This window comes from Lithobates pipiens, unplaced genomic scaffold (assembly GCF_037356315.1).
Source record: "Lithobates pipiens isolate NorthernLeopardFrog02 unplaced genomic scaffold, aLitPip1_a1.2 Scaffold_16, whole genome shotgun sequence".
Lineage (NCBI taxonomy): Eukaryota > Metazoa > Chordata > Amphibia > Anura > Ranidae > Lithobates > Lithobates pipiens.
The window spans coordinates 615,624,983-615,645,276 of record NW_027507748.1 but is presented as its reverse complement, the minus strand read 5'-3'; positions in this window follow the sequence as shown (position 1 = coordinate 615,645,276).

Genomic DNA, 20,294 nt, shown 5'->3' with positions numbered 1-20,294 from the left:
CTATGTGGCAGATGAGGTTTAATGTTGAGAAATGTAAGGTTATGCACGTGGGGGCTAAGAATATGCATGCATCATACACGCTAGGGGGAGTACAACTGGGGGAATCCATAGTGGAGAAGGATCTGGGGGTTTTGGTAGATCATAAGCTCAATAATAGCATGCAATGCCAAGCTGCGGTTTCCAAAGCGAGCAAAGTCCTTTCTTGTATTAAGAGAGGTATGTACTCCAGAGAGAGAGATATCATTTTGCCCCTGTTCAAATCATTAGTAAGACCTCATCTGGAATATGCCGTTCAGTTTTGGGCACCAGTTCTCAAAAAGGATATCGGGGAACTGGAGAAAGTGCAGAAAAGGGCAACCAAACTGATAAGAGGCATGGAGCAACTCAGCTATGAGGAAAGATTAGAGGAACTGAATTTATTCACTCTTGATAAGAGGAGATTAAGGGGGGATTTGATCAACATGTACAAATATATAAGGGGTCCATATAGGGAACTTGGTGTCGAGTTATTCCCTTTAAAGTCAACAAAGAGGACAAGGGGGCACTCTTTACGTCTAGAGGAGAGGAGATTTCATCTCCAAATACGGAAAGGTTTCTTCACAGTAAGAGCTGTGAAAATGTGGAATAGACTCCCTGCAGAGGTGGTTATGGCCAGCTCAGTGGATTGCTTTAAGAAAGGCCTGGATTATTTCCTAAGTGTACGTAATATAACTGGGTACTAAAATTTATAGGTAAAGTTGATCCGGGGAAAATCCGATTGCCTCTCGGGGGATCAGGAAGGAATTTTTTCCCCTGCTTTAGCAAATTGGATCATGCTCTGCTGGGGTTTTTTGCCTTCCTCTGGATCAACTGTGGGTATAGAATTGGGTATATGGGCTGGTATATGTATGTGTGTGTATGTATATGTATGTATATGTATGTATATATATATATATATATATATATATATGTATATATATATATATATATATGTATGTATGTATGTATGTATGTATGTATATATATATATATATATATATATATATATATATATATATATATATATGTATATATATATATATATATGTATATATGTATGTATGTATGTGTGTATGTGTGTATATGTGTATATATATATATGTATAGTATATTTTATTTTATTTATTTTTATTTTATTTTTTTTGGTTGAACTGGATGGACTTGTGTCTTTTTTCAACCTGACTAACTATGTAACTAACTATGTAACATGCAGTGAGTTACAGCTTCTCTCCTGCAGCCTCATTCTGATGTTAGTTAGGTGATCGGAATGCTCAGTATTGAAAGAGGGAGGAAGGGGGATTGATGTCAGAGAAATGTGTATTGATGGCGGATGGGCTCCAAACTAATCTGATTCTGGGGAGAAGAGAACTTTGTACTTTGGGAAGGGGGGGGATGTAAACATGAATATTTGCTTTGCTAACACTGAACCGCCTCTCAGCCAATCAGGAGGCGTAGATCTAATACCCATCACCTGGTTGGCTGAAGGCACAGGCGTCCTGATTGGACACCTAACAGAAAGAGTGCAGAGGAGTGGAATGGGAGAGGACAGAGAGCCATGGAGGACACAGGTGCTCACCGCCGTCACCTGCTGCATATCCCACAGCTCGCCACCATCACCCGCCACTAGGATGGGGTAAGCGTGTGCCAGTCAGATGGTGAGCGGGGGGGAGGGTCCCAGAGGCTGTATATGATGGGTCCCAGAGGCTGTATATGATGGGGCACACAGGCTATGTATGAGGGGCACAGTGGCTGCGTTTGATGGGGCAAAGTGGCTGCGTTTGATGGGGCACAGTGGCTGCGTTTGATGGGGCACAGTGGCTGCAATTGATGGGGCACAGTGGCTGCAATTGATGGGGCATAGTGAGGCTTCAATTGATGGGGCACAGTGAGGCTGCAATTGATGGGGCACAGTGAGGCTGCAATTGATGGGGCACAGTGAGGCTGCAATTAATGGAGCACAGTGAGGCTGTGTCAGGGCTGGCTTAGCCCTTCCTCCTTTGGGCTGGCCACTCAGCTGTCGGCTAATTGCCAGCTCTCTTCTCTTTCCACAGTTACCAGCTGTTCCCGATGATGCTCGTCTGACCTGCCTATTTAAAGCCTTCCTGCTCACTTTTCCATTTGCCTTTGCGTTGGTCAGAACACAGGGAACCATCTCCTGCTGTTTGTTTCAAGACTGGCTTGCTGACATCCCACCTGGCTTCTTATCCTGCTTGCGGTTGCTATCCTTGGATCCCTAATTTCTGGCCTGGCTGATTACCCCGATCTGGTTAATGAACTTTGGACTGACTGACTACCCGATCTAGCTACAGGACTCTGACTATGCTTCACTATGCTTTTTCTATTTACCTTTTTATTTTTATTAATAAGCAAGTGTGATTTGATTGTACTTCTGTCTCAGTCTGTTTCATGGTTTCTGACAGGCTGCAATTGATGGGGCACAGTGAGGCTGCAATTAATGTTTTTGTTCTGAATTTTTCAGTCTGTTTGTTCCCCCCAAAATTTTTAGCACCAGCTGCCACTGCAGCTCACCCCTAAACCCTGCATACACAGCTCACCCCTAAACCATGCACTCCATACACAGCTCAGCCTTAAACCCTGCACTCCATACACAGCTCACCCCTTAACTCTGCACATAGCTCACCCCTCCCCACTGCTCTGCTGCAGGTGGCATGACTAGTCATTTATTTCTGGCAGCCTGTGCTCAGGAATACTGCTCCTATTGGGCTCTGCTCCTTGCTGCAAGTTTAACCTTCATAGCTGTGTCCTTTGCTCTGCTCATTGCTAATAGCAAGTTCTATGAGTTTTCTGTCTATTGGTGGATCCCCTCACCTCCCCAGTCCATAGTGTGCAGGCAGTGAGCAGATGATGTGGTGTATCCTTCAGTAACCAATCGGTGAGCTGTATTGATGTGCTGTGACCTCTAGCAACTAATAAATGTGTGGTAATAATACACAGTAACCTCTAGCAACCAATCACTGAGCGGCAATAATGTGCAGTAACCTCTAGCAACAAATTAGTGAGCAGTAAGCATGTAACCTCTAGCAACCAATGAGTGGTAAGCATGTAACCTCTAGCAACCAATGAATGAGCGGTAAGCATGTAACCTCTAGCAACCGAGGATGTGCAGTAATCTCTAGGAACCAATCGGTTAGCAGAAATGGTGTGTTTAAAGGAAATGTTTGCCCAGGGTCCAATCAATATTAAAAAGGGCCCTGGTCAGACGTAGGCTGACAAAACGGCATTCGGTGATGTTTGAGATAAGTTATTTCCGGTCAGCTGGAATCCCTTGACAATACATGCTAATCCCCTGTCTTCTTTGACGTAAGAAAAACTGGCCCAGAATAGTTAAAAAAAAGAATCTTTTTTTTTATTTAGCTGTGTATTTCTTGCTATAATCATAATTTACCACCAAAGAGCATCCCAAAATAAATTATCCTGCTCCTGAAGATTGCAGCAATACCATAAATATTACGTGGACGTTATGCCAGTGGAGCACTAACCGTCAATCCCTTGACAATACATGCTAATCCCCTGTCTTCTTTGACGTAAGAAAAACTGGCCCAGAATAGTTAAAAAAAAGAATCTTTTTTTTTATTTAGCTGTGTATTTCTTGCTATAATCATAATTTACCACCAAAAAGCAACCCAAAATAAATTATCCTGCTCCTGAAGATTGCAGCAATACCATAAATATTACGTGGATGTTATGCCCCGTACACACAATCAGAAATTCTGCCAGCAAAAGTCGGATGTGAGCTTTTGGTCAGAAATTCCAACCGTGTGTATGCTCGATCGAAATTTTGCTGGCAAAATTCCAGCCAGCAAAAGATTGAGAGCAGGTTCTCTATTTTTCGGTCAGAAAAAGTTCCTGTCCGAAAATGCGTTTGTATGTAATTCGGATGCGCAAAGAATCACGCATGCTCAGAAGCATTGAACTTCATTTTCTCAGCTCGTCGTAGTTTTGTACGTCACTGCATTCTTGACAGTCGAAAGATCAGAAAACGTTTGTGTGACTGTGTGTATGCAAGCTTGAGCGGTATTCCCTCGAAGAAACCATCAAAGTTTTTTCTGATGGAATTTCTGATTGTGTGTATGGGGCATTAGTTGTTGTTTGTACCCATAATACAGCCCAGAAACAATGGTGCACATTTTGCATTTTTTTTATCCTGCCTGAAACACTAACACTAATGCACACACAGCCGGACTTTTTGTTGGACTGAACTCCGAAGGACTTTGAAAGCGTTCTGCCGAAACTGACTTGTCTACACACAATCACACCAAAGTCTGACGGATTCGACCGTGATGACGTACGTCCAGACTAGAATAAGGAAGTTCATAGCTGCCCTAGCATCGGTTTTTGTCCGTTGGACTAGCATACAGACGAACGGATTTTTCTACAGGACTCAAATCCATCGGAAAGATTTGAAACCTGTTCTAAATCTAAAGTCCGTCTGATTTTTCGACAGCAAAGGTCCAATGAAGCCCACACGCGGTTGAATTGTCCGATGGATTTGTTCTGTCGGACCTTTGCTGTCGAAAAGTCCAGCCGTGTGTACAGGGCATAACTGACGCTGATACCAATTTAAAAAAATGAATTAATTAATTCTACCCAAAATATGTATGCTGACCATGACCTTTGATCCTAAACTTGACCTTTGACCCCTACCTTGACCCCAACACTAACCCTGTCAAACCTTGATCTTGTTATTTTTTTTATTTTATTTTTTACACACTTTGGTTTGTTTACATTTCCTTTCCTGCAAGAAGAGGAAGATACAATGTATCTTTCTCTTTATTCAGAAGAGGAAGTAAACACAGGAGCGGGTTTACAGTGACTAATCAGGTGACCTTGAGCTGGCAGTCCCCGATCCCAATCATAAGTACAAGAGCCCAGACTCTATGCTGGGAGCGCGCTGTGTGGCATTCCCAGCACAAAGGGAGATACGCATATGCGGCCCAACGGAAAAAAAAAGCCACTTCTATGAGGTCATATGTGTGTGGTTGGTGGGAAGGGGTTAACATCATCTTATTACCTGGTGATCGAACCAGCTTAAGTCTGTTGTTTTTCAACCTACTTTAATAGACCAAGCTGTTAGAAAGTTGAGAAAAAACACTTACCACTGACAGTGGTGCTTACAATGGTCACCTTTTATTAACCACTTCAGCCCCGGAAGGATTTACCCACTTCCTGACCAGGCCATTTTTTGCTATACAGCACTGCGTCACTTTAACTGACAATTGCACGGACGTGCGATGCTGTACAAACAAAATTGACGTCCTCATTTTTTCCCACAAATAGAGCTTTCTTTTGGTGGTATGTGATCACCTATGCAGGTTTTTATTTTTGCACTATAAACAGAAAAAAGAGTGGCAATTAAAAAAAAAAAATGTTTACTTTCTGCTATAAAACATTTACAAAAAAAAAGGAAAAAAATAAAAAAACAAATGTATTCATCAGTGTATTCTTCTACATATCTTTGGTAGAATTATTATTTTTTTCTTCACAAAAGCGTATATTGATTGGTTTGCGCTAAAGTTATTGCATCTACTAGATAGAGGATAGATTTATGATTTTTTTTTCTTTTTATTAGTAATGGCGGCGATTAGTGATTTTTAGCGGGATTGCTGAGGACAGTTCGGACACCTAACTGACATTTTGATAATTTTTTGGGAACCAGTGGCATTATTACAGTGATCAGTGCTAAAAAATATGCACTGTTATTGTACTAATGACACTGGTAGGGGAGGGGCTAACATCAGGGGTGCTCAAGGGGTTAAATGGTTCCCTGCAGGTGTTTTCGAACTGTATGGGGGACTGTTTGACTGGAGAAACACACAGATCCGTCTTCTTGCTTAGCAGCAAGACAGGATCTGTGTGATCTCCCCTCTCAGAATGGAGATTTGCCTTGTTTACACAGGCAGATCTCCGTTCTGTCACTGCGGGGAATGATCGCTCGTGGCCGCTAATTGGCTCCAATGGAAGCGCGTGCATGCCTCTGGCGGCGTGCGTGCCCCCACAAAAGCGAGTTCCCTGTACACCTATGGCGATTTGCAGGATCAGACCACCTTGTCGCAGTACAATGACGATGGCTGGTCGGCAAACGGTTCATGTACTGTATGTAAGATGTTTATATGGGGCAGTGGATGGTGTCAGTAGGGCAGTGGATGTGTCATATTTTTTTTTTTTTGTTTATGTATTTATTTTTCTACAAATCAAATTTGCTTTTTATTTTTTTCCACAATGCTTTTTTTGGGGGGGGGGGGGGGTTGGGTCTGTGGACAGTGTCCGTAGGGCGAGGGGGGGGGTGTCAATAGTAGCGTAGTAGTAGTGCAATTTGTCTAGTTCAGAATTTGTTTAACAAATTGCGACAAATTCATTAATTCTGAGATATTCGAATTAATAAAAATCCGTTTAACAAATTTTTCAGAATCTTCGTAAATTCAAATATTTGAAAATTCATAAATTCGTACTAATGTGAATTCGTACATTCATAAATTCATACATTCGTAAATTTGTACATTCATAAATCTGAAATAATAACTAATAATAATTTCAGATTTGGTTCGTAACTTTGTATAAATTCGTATTTGTTACGTTCCCTAACAGCCAAATTTGAAAGGAAATTACAAAACCTATAATTTAACCACTTGCCGCCCGCCCTATAGGCAATTGACGGCTGCAAAGTGGTTTCATAATCCTGACCGGACGTCATATGACGTGATCAGGATTATGAGCCGCTGCGCGCCCCTGGGGGCGCGCATCGCGGCGATCGTTGTTGCGGGGTGTCAGTCTGACACCCGGCAACTACGATCTCGGTAAAGAGTCTCCGACGGAGACTCTTTACCATGTGATCAGCCGTGTCCAATCACGGCTGATCACAGTGTAAATGGAAAGAGCCGGTGATCGGCTTTCCCTCACTCGCGTCTGTCAGACGCGAGTAGAGGAGAGCCGATCGGCTGCTCCTCTGACAGGGGGGGTCTGTGCTGATCGATTATCAGCACAGCCCCCCCGAGGATGCCCACACTGGACCACCAGGGACGCCACCAGACCACCAGGGAAAAGGTAATAAAGGTCATAATCCTCCCTAGACCACCAGGGATGCCAGTCAGCACAATGGGTGCCAATCAGTGCCCATAATGGATGCCAATCAGTGCCCACAATGGGCATCACTGATTGGCATGCATTATTGTTTGGCACTGATTGGCATCCATTACTATAGTATAACACCGATGCCGCCTATGAGTGCCCACCTGTGCCGCCTATGAGTGCCCACCTGTGCCGCCTATGAGTGCCCACCTGTGCCGCCTATCCATGCCCACCTGTGCCGCCTATCCATGCCCATTCGTGCCGCCCATCCGTGCCGCCCATCCTTGCCGCCCATCCGTGCCAGCTATCAGTGCCAGCTATCAGTGCCAATTTGTGCCACCTATCAGTGTCCGTCCGTGTTGCCCATCCGTGTCGCCCATCCGTGTCGCCTATCAGTGCCACTTCATTGGTGCCACATTGGTGCCCATCAGTGCCGCCTTATCAGTGCCCATCAGTGTAGCCCCATCAGTGCCCATCAGTGAAGGAGAAAACTTACTTATTTACAAAGTTTTGAAACTGAAACAAAAAAAAACATTTTTTTTTTCAAAATTTTCGGTATTTTTTTATTTGTAGCGCAAAAAATAAAAACCGTAGAGGTGATCAAATACCACCAAAAGAAAGCTCTATTTGTGGGAAAAAAATGATAAAAATTTCATTTGGGTACAGTGTAGCATGACCGCGCAATTGTCATTCAAAGTGCGACAGCGCTGAAAGCTCAAAATTGGTCTGGGCAGGAAGGTGTTTAAGTGCCCTGTATTGAAGTGGTTAATAGTTACTATTTAATAATTATTATTTCAGTTTCAAATTTCGAATTTCCAAATTTATAAATTTTCTAACTTACAAATGTAATCACATAGCACCAAACAGTCAGAATTCCAGATTTATACTGCTTTATTTGGGAATAAATCTGTGGGGTTATTCAGTGAGGTATATGAGATGCCACGTCTGACTCCATTTTCTTCAAAGGGTGTTAATCTATCTAATCTAGCTTTGTTACTTAAACCCCTTGTAGCGATCCTTTCCTTGGTTCCATTTCTCTTTAGAATACAGCACTCTCAAGTTAGACAGATAAACATTACTCTGAATAATCCCTTCTGCCAGACTGGTGGATATCCTATGGGTTTTGAACTCAAAGTCACAGGCCATCATTGCCTATTTCCGTGACTTGTATGTCAAACTTCCCTCAGTCTTTGAAAGCACTTGATACTGTGTTCCTTGGAAGCACAGTATGAAGTTCTGACTTAGCTCCTCTGGGTTTGCACTGCCTTTGCACTCTCCCAATCAACAGTCCATGTTCTACTCACAGAAAGTCGATCACCCAGTTCTCTACTGCTTTACTCCTACTTCCTCCTCCGACGCTCTGAATAGGGACGTCCGGTATTTCCCCAGCAGCTTTGTCTCCGGAAGTCTAAACAGACCTCTGACATCTCCCTTTTGAGAAAGAGAAAGTGACTGAGGATACAGGTTCCTCAGTCTTTCTCTGCAGCCTCAGCATTGAAGATGAATGAGCAGGAGACAGAGGCTCCATCCATTCATAAACTGAAGCAGAGTACTCTGCTCAGTTATCAGAGGACACAGAAGCGAACAGTAGCGATCGCTCTCTATGTCCAATTCATAAAAGAAAGGGGCCGGTATACATGTCTTTTCCTTCACTTTCCATCCTGACACATTCCCTCACAGCAGCCAGCGGGAGAGGAGTGGAGGGAAGCCAGGTGCAAGGGGATGAGGGGGGCCGGAGGAGGAGCACACCCCCCAGAGGAGCAGTCAGAGCACACAGGGGATGGAGCACATAGCGCCCAAGAGGCATAGGACAGGGGGCAGAGAACATGGGCACTGAAGAGGACAGGGGTGGCAGTGGGGGGTAATCGGTGTAAATCAGCTTACAGGCGTGGGAAGGAGAGGAGAAGCGGCTGTCAGCTGAAAAGCTATACAGGGAGATCGGTGCTTACAATGCCCCCCCCCCCCCCCCCCCCACCGCCACACACCGATCAACCCTGACTGTGAAGGGATAATCATCCACGGGTGCAGGGTAGGTCACAGGGGGCCCACCCCCTTCAGGGGCCCATGTGCCGTTAACACCCTGCACACATGGATGATACGTTACTGCTGTAACTGCTTAAAAAATAATAAACTTGCTATACTTACCTGCTCTGTTGCAGTGGATTTGCTCAGAGCAGCCAGGATCCTCTTCTTCTCTGGTCTCTCTTCTGTGCTCCTGGCCCCTCCCTCCTGTTCAGTGCCCCCACAGCAAGCAGCTTGCTATTGGGCACCCAAGCTGAGTCACGGCTCCCTGAGTCTTTTCAGACACGGAGCCCCGACCCGGCCTCACCCCCTATCTGCCCTTATTGGCTAGCTGACTTTGGTTGACAACGGCAGGAGACAATGGCGATGCTGCTGTGTCTCAGCTAATCAGGAGGGAGAATCTCGGATGGCTGAGACACTCGTGGACATTGCTGGACAGAGAGGGACCTCAGGTAAGTTTTAGGGGGCTGAGGGGGGCTGCTCACAGGCTTTTTATAGTTACATAGAATGCATTAAGATAAAAAACCTTATGACTTTACAACCCCTCTAACCACTTAAGACACCGGACCAATTTTCAGCCAAAGGACCAAGCCCCTTTTTGCGATTTGGCACTGCGTCGCTTTAACTGACAATTGCGTGGTTGTGCGACGTGGCTCCCAAACAAAATTGGTGTCCTTTTTTTCCACAAATAGAGCTTTCTTTTGGTGGTATTTGATCACCTCTGCAGTTTTTTTTATTTTTTGCGCTATAAACAAAAAAAAGAGTGACAATTTTGAAAAAAATTCAATATTTTTTACTTTTTACTATAATAAATATCCCCAAAAAATATATAAAAAAACATTTTTTTTTCTTCAGTTTAGGCCGATACGTATTCTTCTACATATATTTTTGGTAAAAAAAAATAGCAATTAGTGATTATTGATTGGTTTGCACAAAAGTTATAGCATTTACAAAATAGGGGATAGTTTTATAGCATTTTTATACATTTTTTTTTTTACTAGTAATGGTGGCGATCAACATTTTTTATTGTGACTGCGACATTATGGCGGACACATTGGACATTTTTGACACATTTTTGGAACCATTGTCATTTATACAGCAATCAGTGCTATTTAAATGCACTGATTCCTGTGTAAATGACACTGGCAGTGAAGGAGTTAACCACTAGGGGGCAGTGTAGGTGTTATGTATGACATCATGAGTTTTTTATTGTAGGGGGGCGTGGCCTGGCATGTGACATCACTGATCTTCCTTCCTTATAAAAGGGAAGAAACGATCGGTGACAGCCACACAGGGAAGCACGGGGAGAAGTTTGTTTACACAGACCTTTCCTCGTTCTTCAGCTCTGTGACCCGATCATGGGACACCAGCGGTGATCTGGTCCGCTGGTCCTGCGGTCATGGTCACGGAGCACAGGACTGGGTCGGGAGCTCGCCGGCGCGCTCCCAACCCACGGCCGGGCACTTAAAAAGCAACGTACAGGTACGTGCTTGTGCCCAGCCGTGCCATTCTGCCGATGTACATCAGCGTGAGGCGGTCCTTAAGTGGTTAAGTGTTAGCTGAAGTGGGGCTTTAATTTGCTTGTGTACAGTGCCTTGAAAAATTATTCATACCCCTTGAAATCTTCCACATTTTGTCATGTTACAACCAAAAACATAAATGTATTTTATTGGGATTTTATGTGATAGACCAATACAAAGTGGTACATGATCGTGAAGTGGAAGGAAAATGATAAATGGTTTTCAATTTTTTTTTACAAATAAATATCTAAAAAGTGTGACATGCATTTGTATTTGGCCCCCTTTACTCTGATACCCCTAAGGCCCCTTTCACACTGGAGCGGTGGGTGCGTCGGCAGTAAAGTGCCGCTGTTTTTAGCGGCGCTTTACCATCAATTTTGTGGCGCTTTTCGACCACTACCATGGTAAACAATTTTTCACAGGCAAAGGCTGGTGTTGGCGTTTCAATCATCATGGCACCATGGCTGATATGGTGTCAGGGTGATCAAAGCACATTGTTTCTATTGTTACATTCTAATATATAATGCAGTGGTTCAACTCACCATAATGCAGAATCAGTGGGAGCTCTGGGCGTGTCACTTGCCTCATTTCCTGCCACCAGATGCAGCATGTCACTTGTCACCATCGCCTGTCACCAGATGCAGCTTTTTAACTTGCCACTGTCACCTGTCACTAGATGTGGATTGTCACTTGCCATGTTGCCTGCCAACTTGCCTGGGTTGTCCCTTGCCAACTGATGTGGATTGTCCCTTGCTATGCCAGCCAGTGCCACCAAATGTGCATTGTTGCTGCATTGGTGGCAGGCTAGCAGCACTGCCTTCTATCAGTGTCCCCAATCAGTGTCCCCAATCAGTGCCCCCTATCAGCGTCCCCTATCGGTGCCCCCTATCAGTGCTTTCTATCAGCGTCCCCTATCACTGCCTTCTATCAGTGTCCCCTATCAGTGCCCCCTATCAGCATCCCTTATCAGTGCCCCCTATCAGCATCCCCTATCAGTGCCTTCTATCAGTGTATTCTTATCAGTGCCTTCTATCAGCATCCCCTATCAGTGCCCCCTATCAGTGCCTTCTATCAGTGTCCCCTATCTGTGCCTTCTATGAGCATTCTCTATCAATGCCTTCCATTAGTGTCCCCTATCAGTCCTCTGTCTTCTCAGGACAGCACGGCTCTGAGTGGAGAGTGTGTCTCTCATGTAACAGCAGCACAGAGACACTGGCATTGACAGTATTATACCCACTCCATTCGTTCTCTCTCGCACGGAATGATAGAGTACACACAGCTGATCTGCTCCCCTTTCTCCCGCCTCCCCTGTGTGCTCCACGGGAAATGTGAGCTTGTTAGCTTCACACTTGACTGTCTGCGGAGCACACAGGAGAGAGGAGGGGGGAGAAGGGGGAGCAGATCAGCTGTGTGTCCTCTGTCGCCCCGTGCGAGAGAGGACGGACAGAGTGGGAATAAAACTGTCAATGCCGGTGTCTCTGTTCTGCTGTTACATGATAGACACACTCTCCGCTCAGGGGCCTGTGAATAGCAACACTGCTGGGCCCCCTCCCCCACAGTGACGGAATTCCAGGGCCCCGTCATCAGGGCAACTGCTGTGACCCTGGTAATTCCGCCACTCCTCGGGGCTAAGGGCTCCAGATTCAGGGCTACAGCCTCAATAGCCAGCGCCTGGCGACACCTAGGGTTCACAGACACTCTCCATCCAATCTGACAGAGCTTAAGCTATTTTGCAAAGAAGAATGGACAAAAATGTCACTCTCTAGATGTGCAAAGCTGGTGGAGACATGGAGACATCCCCAAAAAGAGTTGCAGCTGTAATTGCAGTATCAGAGGTTCAACAAAGTATTGACTCGGGGGGGTGCTGAATACAAATGCATGCCACACTTTTTATATATTTATTTGTAAAAAAATTGAATAGCATTTATCATTTTCTATCCACTTCACAATTATGTGCCACTTTGTGTTGGTCTTTTACATAAAATCCCAATAAAATACATTTATGTTTTTGGTTGTAACATGATAAAATGTGGAAAATTTCCAGGAGTATGAATATTTTTCAAGGCACTGTAAAGTTCATCTACCTCTGCTTGTCCTGCTACCCTCTCCACTGACTGACAATGCTGCTGCCCAAGGGTAGCAACATTGCTTTTGCATAGATACAGTGGAGAAGTAAATAAAGCCTCCCTAAGGCCTCATTCACACTTGAGCATTACATGAACATACACGGAAATGCATGTTTCTGTGCACATTCCTGGAAATGTGAGAAAAACATGCATCATTCTTGTGGTGCCATAATTATTTAATGGCACCCAAACGCTGCTTGGAAGCACGCGTTTTGTCACATTAAAAGTGTACAAAGACACGCAAGGATCACTAACCAAAAAATTATGCAGGAGCTACTTTGGCGTGTTTGGCATTCAATTAAATAAGCAGATGTAGCCACCACATCCAATGATTGGTAAGCTACAATACATTTACTACATACAATACATTTAATTTTTGGGTTTAGTTACACTTTACATTTTCATTGAAAGCTATATCTCCCCTACTTTCTCCAGTAACTGGAAATCATACCCCAGACTGCAACAAATGCTTGTTTTCCCAGTAAAACATGGAAGGATTTGATGCACTGCCAGATTATTATATTACATGTAAAAACAAAAGGAGAGAAAAGCGCCACTAAATCAGTGTAGCATTTAACCACTTGCCCTCCGGAGGATTTACCCCCTTCATGGCCAGGCCATTTTTTGTGATACGGCACTGTGTTGTTTTAACTGACAATTGCGTGGTCGTGCGACACTGTACCCAAATAAAATTGATGTCCTTTTTTTCCCACAAATAGAGCTTTCTGTTGGTGATATTTGATCACCTCTTTGTTTTACATTTTTTGCGCTATAAACAAAATAATGTCGACAATTTTGCAAAAAAAACAACAATATTTTTTACTTTCTGCTATAAAGCATATCCAATACAAAAATGAAAAAAAAAATAATAATATATATATATATATATATATATATATATATATATATATATATATATCATTTATTCATTCTTTGGGCCAATATGTATTCTACTACATGCTAAGTGACACTTTTGACACTTTTTTGGGGACCAGTGACATAATTTATTATTATAGTGATCAGTGCAAAAAAATATTAAAAAAGTCACCGTACTAATGACACTGGCAGAGAAGGAGTTAATATGAGGGGCGATCAAAGGGTTAAATGTGTCCCTAGGGAGTTCTTGCTAACTGTGTGGGGGTTGCTTGTACTGTGGGAAGACAGGGATCCATGTTCCTGCTTAGCAGAAACACAGGATCTCTACCTTCCCCACTAACAGAACGGCAATCTGCCTTATTTACATAACATTCTGCCTCAATTGGAAATGATCGGCGGGTCCCGCTGATTGGCTCCTGCTGCGTCTAATCACAATGGGAGCGGGTCCCCGGCAGTATGTGTGCGGGCCCCAGACCCGGAAGTACAGAGTCACGTACCTGCACTTGATTCTGCGCAGAGAAGCCACCTTGCCATATCTATGGCATACGGTCAGCAAGCGGTTAATAAACCATATTTATGAAATGAAAAACAATAAGTATGCACTCACATTTACAAGATAATAAACGCATATTGATACGTTTCCAGCGGGTGGCAACCATTCGGGCTGTCAATGGCGAACAAGCGCCTCCGGGCGGATATGATGTAAGTAAGGTGCTTGTAACCAGCAAGTTAATCAGGGAAACACCAGGAAAAGTCAATAGAAGCAGCAGACTGTCTGTGTATATCACATGGATGAGAACCACTGTGGACACCAAAGAAGTGTTGTATGCCCACAAGATGGGTGTGATGATGTCACGTGACATAAGTGGGCTTGGTTACGTATTTCAAAGCGTGGCTCCTTTGTCAAAACTGTTTTTAATTTTATAAATACATTTTAAATAAATGCTACACTTAGATTGTGGTTATTTCCTCCTCTTCTTTTTGTTTTTACATAGTTTGTTGGTAGGAGTCTCCCCATTCCTGCTTGAAAGAGACTGCTGGTGCTGCTTTAATGTGAACTTCATGTGAACTTCATGCCACAGTGTTTTTTATGGACTTTTCTTAACGACTATAAGACTCCCTCTTTTTATGTCGTTTATCATTCCATGCCTATTGTTATTCTTGGCAGTTGCACTAGTGCCCCCCTTTTCTTGTACCTGGTTGCGTTTAGGGTGTTAATGCCCTTTATAAATACTTTTTTAGATTATTATTACTGTCTATGTCTTTCTGTTCCAGTGACAACAACCCCGTTGTTTTTGTCCTGCTTATCTCAGAGATAGGAAGTAACGGCAAATCATTCTGACAGGGTCACAGACAGCACTAATAATTGAGAGAAGTGTTCTAATGCCCTGTACACACGATAGGATTTTCCGAAAACAAAATCCATGTTTTTTTTCCGACGGATGTTGGCTCAAACGTGTCTTGCATACACACGGTCACACAAAGTTGGTCAGAAATTCCGAACATCAAGAATGCGGTCACGTACAACACGTATGACGAGCCGAGAAAAATGAAGTTCAATAGCCAGTGGAACTTTGTGCGTCGGAATTGTGTACACACAATCGGAATTTCCGACAACAGATTTTGTTGTCGGAAAATTTGAGAACCAGCTCTCAAATTTTGTGTGACGGAAATTCCAATGGAAAATGTCCAAAGGAGCCTACACACGGTCAGAATTTCCAACAACAAGCTCCTATGAAACATTTTCCATTGGAAAATACTATGGTGTGTTCGGGGTATAAGTGTGGTATAGAAGTGGGAACCTTTCTTCATGTTTTCTGGACATGTCCTAAATTACAGGATTATCGGAAGTGAAGTGGTTAAAGTTATCAACACTGTGGGGATCCTTGCTTTAACTGTAGTCTCTTATTTTTCTTCTTGGCATTAGTGACAAAATTGAGACCTCCCGCTATCATAAACTGTTCATTTTTTATGCACAGAGGGAGATCCTTCCTGTTGATATGGAAATCCCAAACTCCTTCTGTGCATGAGTGGAAGACTGCAATTAATGAGTTGCTGCCTTTGTATAAAATTCCTTATACCAGATGAAATTGCCCTAAAAAATTCAATTAAATTCAAAATTCAGTTGAATTGATGCCCAAGGTTTGACTATATGTGTTGCACAGCATTTTTAATTACTTCACATTCTCACCCTAGGGATAATGCCCTTATGCGATACCCCCAACTCTATCGTGCTGGTTGCTGATCATTCAGCCTCCGGGAAGGTCTCCCTTTGTCAATCCGGAGAGAGAACAAAAAGCACCTCTGTGCAGACAGTTAATGAGTTTATTGAATACAATGAGTAACAAGGGGCAACTTGCATAGTTATGAGTATGACTAGCTCATCAAGAAAACAAGTATGGGATGTCAGTGCTGGATGACCATGACGTGGTCCGCTGCCACGTGATACAACTATAGGCAAAACTTTTTTCTTTCATTTGGGATAGACCAAGGTATGGTCATAACCCGATCATTTTATTTTTTGTCATCTATCTCCTATTGGGGAGATTCCCAGGGCTCAAGTCCTGCGGGAATGCATGGGAACGGAGTTCCTGTACTTTTTTCACAACAGGAACTCAGTTCCCGTTAGCAGCCGTGTCCTGCAAGACTTTGAAGTATGTGAACTATGTGGCAGGTGCTACACCAGCAGCTGCCGAGACAGCTCGCAATAGTAAGTGCTGCACACCTGACCATTCAGGCATTGCCAGTAGGGGGCCATGACAGCTTCCGCTTCGATCTACCTGTCAATCACAGCTAGCTGATGGGTAGATCAGGTCTAGGTCTACCTGACGGGTAGATCAGGTCTAGGTCTAGCTGACGGGCAGATCAGGTCTAGGTCTAGCTGACGGGTAGATCAGGTCTAGGTCTAGCTGACGGGTAGATCAGCTATTCTGCTCACACTAAATGCAGGGAGAGAGGTGAGCTGAGGGAGGAACATCAGTTTGGGGTGGTAAGCTGAGCACAATACCTGGCAAAAATAAATGCCAGGAGGAAAGTTTATGTGGAAATAAGTGAAGGGTTGGAATAGCAGCGAGTGTGTTGGAGCCCTGCAGAGTTTGCAGCCCCCCAAGCTAACATACATCTCCTAAGCAGGAACACATCACTATCTCCCCAAGCATTCTGTCCAGATAATGTGCAGTTCATTTATGACCTTTCCATTTAACCCTGTGTTGTCCAAACTCTGTTCAATTAAAAGTGTAAACTCACCACATAAACACTCTATATACAAAATAAAATTCCCCAATAAAGATCAGAACATGATGTTCACATTTGCATGGAAGTACAATGGAATAAATGCTGATTATTAAGAGAATTACCGTATTTATGTTTATTGAGGATTGTTTTTTTTATGTACTAACAGTTAAGCTTCATACATACAATACGAAAATTGGATGAAAAATACCACTTTTGAAGCGTTCGTGCATATGAGCGTATCAATTTTTTTTTTGGTGGGCGAGTGGATCTAGGGTCGGAGTTCCCACACTTTTTTTCCCAGGAGTTGACCCCTGGAGATTCCCATAGTTCCATAGCCAAAACAGGAAGTGAGAGGAAATTCCTGCAAATGATGGGAATCCCTGGTCCCCAGAACTAGTATCCCCATTGAAAGATTTATTACTTTTTGAGGACATCCCAAAATTTGTGATTTTCTTATACTTTCAATGATAATGGTAAACAAGACACATAGAGAGGATGATGGCAAAAAAAGTGACAGATGATCTAATCCATCTCCACTATAGGCAAAACTAAAAAAAAAGTTTTGCCTTTTGCCTTGAATGAACAATGCAGAAATTGCAATGCCCTGTAGACACAGTAGGATTTTCTGACAACAAATGTTGGATGTGAGCTTGTTGTCGGAAAATCCGACCATGTGTATGCTCCATAGAACATTTGTTGTCGGAATTTCCCACCAACAAATGTTTGAGAGCAAGTTCTCAAATTTTCCGACAAGACTTGGTGTCGGAAATTCCGAGCGTGTGTACACTATTCCGTTGCACAAAAGTCCACACATGCTCAGAATAAAGCAGAAGAGCCACACTGGCTATTGAACTTCAGTTTTTTCGGCTTGTGTTGTACGTCACCACGTTCTTGACATACGGAATTTACAAAAACATTTTTGTGACTGTGTGTATGCAAGACAAGTTTGAGCCAACATTCTTTGGAAAACAATCCATGGTTTTGTTGTCGAAAAATCCTATTGTGTATACATAGTCTTACTGTTTATAGAGTTAACAGGCTTCGAAAGCATAGGGGAATCAAATGCTATATTTTTTTAAATTGGTGTTCTATAGATTGTATGATTAGGATGATAAGACTCAAGTGGTGCATGCGTTTTCAGGAAGTTGAGCCATCCAAAACTGCATTTTTAGGGGCATAGCAGTCCACTTTTATTTAAGGGAATAGAAAAAACCACAGAAGACAGCAATTTCCCATGCAGGGGTTCCACCATTACTGTAACTTGCACAATACCTCAGCCTCCTGGCTTACTCACTTGACACATGGCTGTTCAAGGTCTCACGCCTAGGCCTTAGGTCATGGTTGGGCTCCAGTGGACTTTTTCTTCAGAAAAGTCCGGCGGGCCTAGAAATAAGACTGGCTTAAAATTTGTCCGCCGGACTCGGCTTTTAGCGGACAATCTGTTTGTCTGTGTGCTAATCCGACGGACTAAAACCGACACTAGGACAGCTATTATGAACTTCCTTATTCTACATCATCACGTTCGAATCCGCTGGACTTTTGGAGTGATCGTGTGTGGCCAAGTCCGCTCGTTTGAAAGTCCAGCAGTCCATCCGATTGTCCAGGTTTCAGGTTTAATAGGGCTGTAGTCAAAAACTGCCTTCCAGAATTTTTGGGCAATCCCACCTAATATGAAGTTGAATGCCAGACTCTGAACAGCTGTGAAAACAAGCACCAAGGTAATCAAAAGCATATTTAAATATACTAGCAGGGAACAAATACCAACGGGTTAGCGCCTTAAAGTTAGTTTCCACAGAAACAACATTAGAAGAAGCAGACTAGGTGGGGGGCCATATGCTAGACAATTCAGTAGCTTATAGGGAAACAAAACAAGTCCTCTAACATGAGGGTCAGAAATACATATGCATTCAAAACGCAACATCTGGGATAGTTGGGAGTTGGAATTGAGATAAGATTGGGAAAAAAATTTGATTTGTAAATATTGAAAATGTATCACACAAGGTAGGAAAAGAATGTATGGAGGAGGCAGATACCAAATTATATAAATGGGATAAATTAGCTGTATCCCATGCTTTGAAAGAATTAGGAGCAATCCAGGCAGGGTAAAAAGCGGAATTTTTAACAAAAGAAAGGAGCAGTAAATGAGAAGATTGAAGGACAAGAGAAGTTTTGAATCTGTGCCAGATGGATATAGAATCTTTTGTGATAAGATTGCGAATAAAAGTACGATCAGATGGTCTTAACCATAACATGTTCAATACTGTAATAGGGTCACAGTCAATAGACTCAATTGTTACCTATAAAGGAATATCTTTGTTTGCATGGTATTTTGGTAAATGTACAAGGTGTGCAGCATGATAGTAAGTAGAAATATTTGGGAGACCTAAACCTCCACAGCACTGTGGGAGACAGAGAGTGGATTTAGAAGTTCAAGGTTTCGTTTTACCCCAGATAAAGGAGATAATTCTGCGCTGTATAAGGCCTCATGCACACGAGACGCAGTTAAACGCGCGTTCAGATGCAGTTGGACAGTTTTTGCAACTGCCCCTGAACTCATTCAATGTTATCCTATGTGTCCATGCACACAGTCTCGTTTTTTTCCGTTTTTATGCAGTTGCGTTTAGTCTCGTTTTTCCAGAAGCAAAAAAATGCGTTCAGAAACAAAAATTTCCACGTTTCAGACGCAAAACGCGGTAAAACGCGGCAAAACGCCGCTACCGCGTTTAGCCGCGTTTGCGTTTATATGCGTTTTTAAAGGTGACCTTTTTTTTACATTAAAAATCTCAAAAATGATTGCAAATGATGAAAAACCATTAGAAAAATATTTTAAACAATTGCAATTGCAAGTGGACAATCCACAACTTGTGGCAAGTGACATGGCAGGTGGCAAGTGACGTGGCAAGTGGACAATCCACAACTTGTGGCAAGTGACATGGCAGGTGGCAAGTGATGTGGCAAGTGGACAATCCACAACTTGTGGCAAGTGACGTGGCAGGTGAAGTGGCAAGTGACGTGGAAAGTGGACAATCCACAACTTGTGGCAGGTGACGTGGCAAGTGACCTGGCAGATGACGCGGCAAGTGACCTGGCAGGTGACGTGGCAAGTGGAAAATCAACAACTTGTGGCAGGTGACTGGCATGTGACGTGGCAAGTGGACAATCCATAACTTGTGGCAGGTGACGTGGCAAGTGACGTGGCAAGTGGACAATCCACTTGTGGCAGGGGACGTGGCAAGTGATGTGGCAAGTGGACAATCCACTTGTGGCAGGGGATGTGGCAAGTGACGTGGCGAGTGGACAATCCACAACTTATGTCAGGTGACGTGGCAAGTGGACAATCCACAACTTGTGGCAGGTGATGTGGCAAGTGATGTGGCAAGTGGACAATCCACTTGTGGCAGGTGACGTGGCA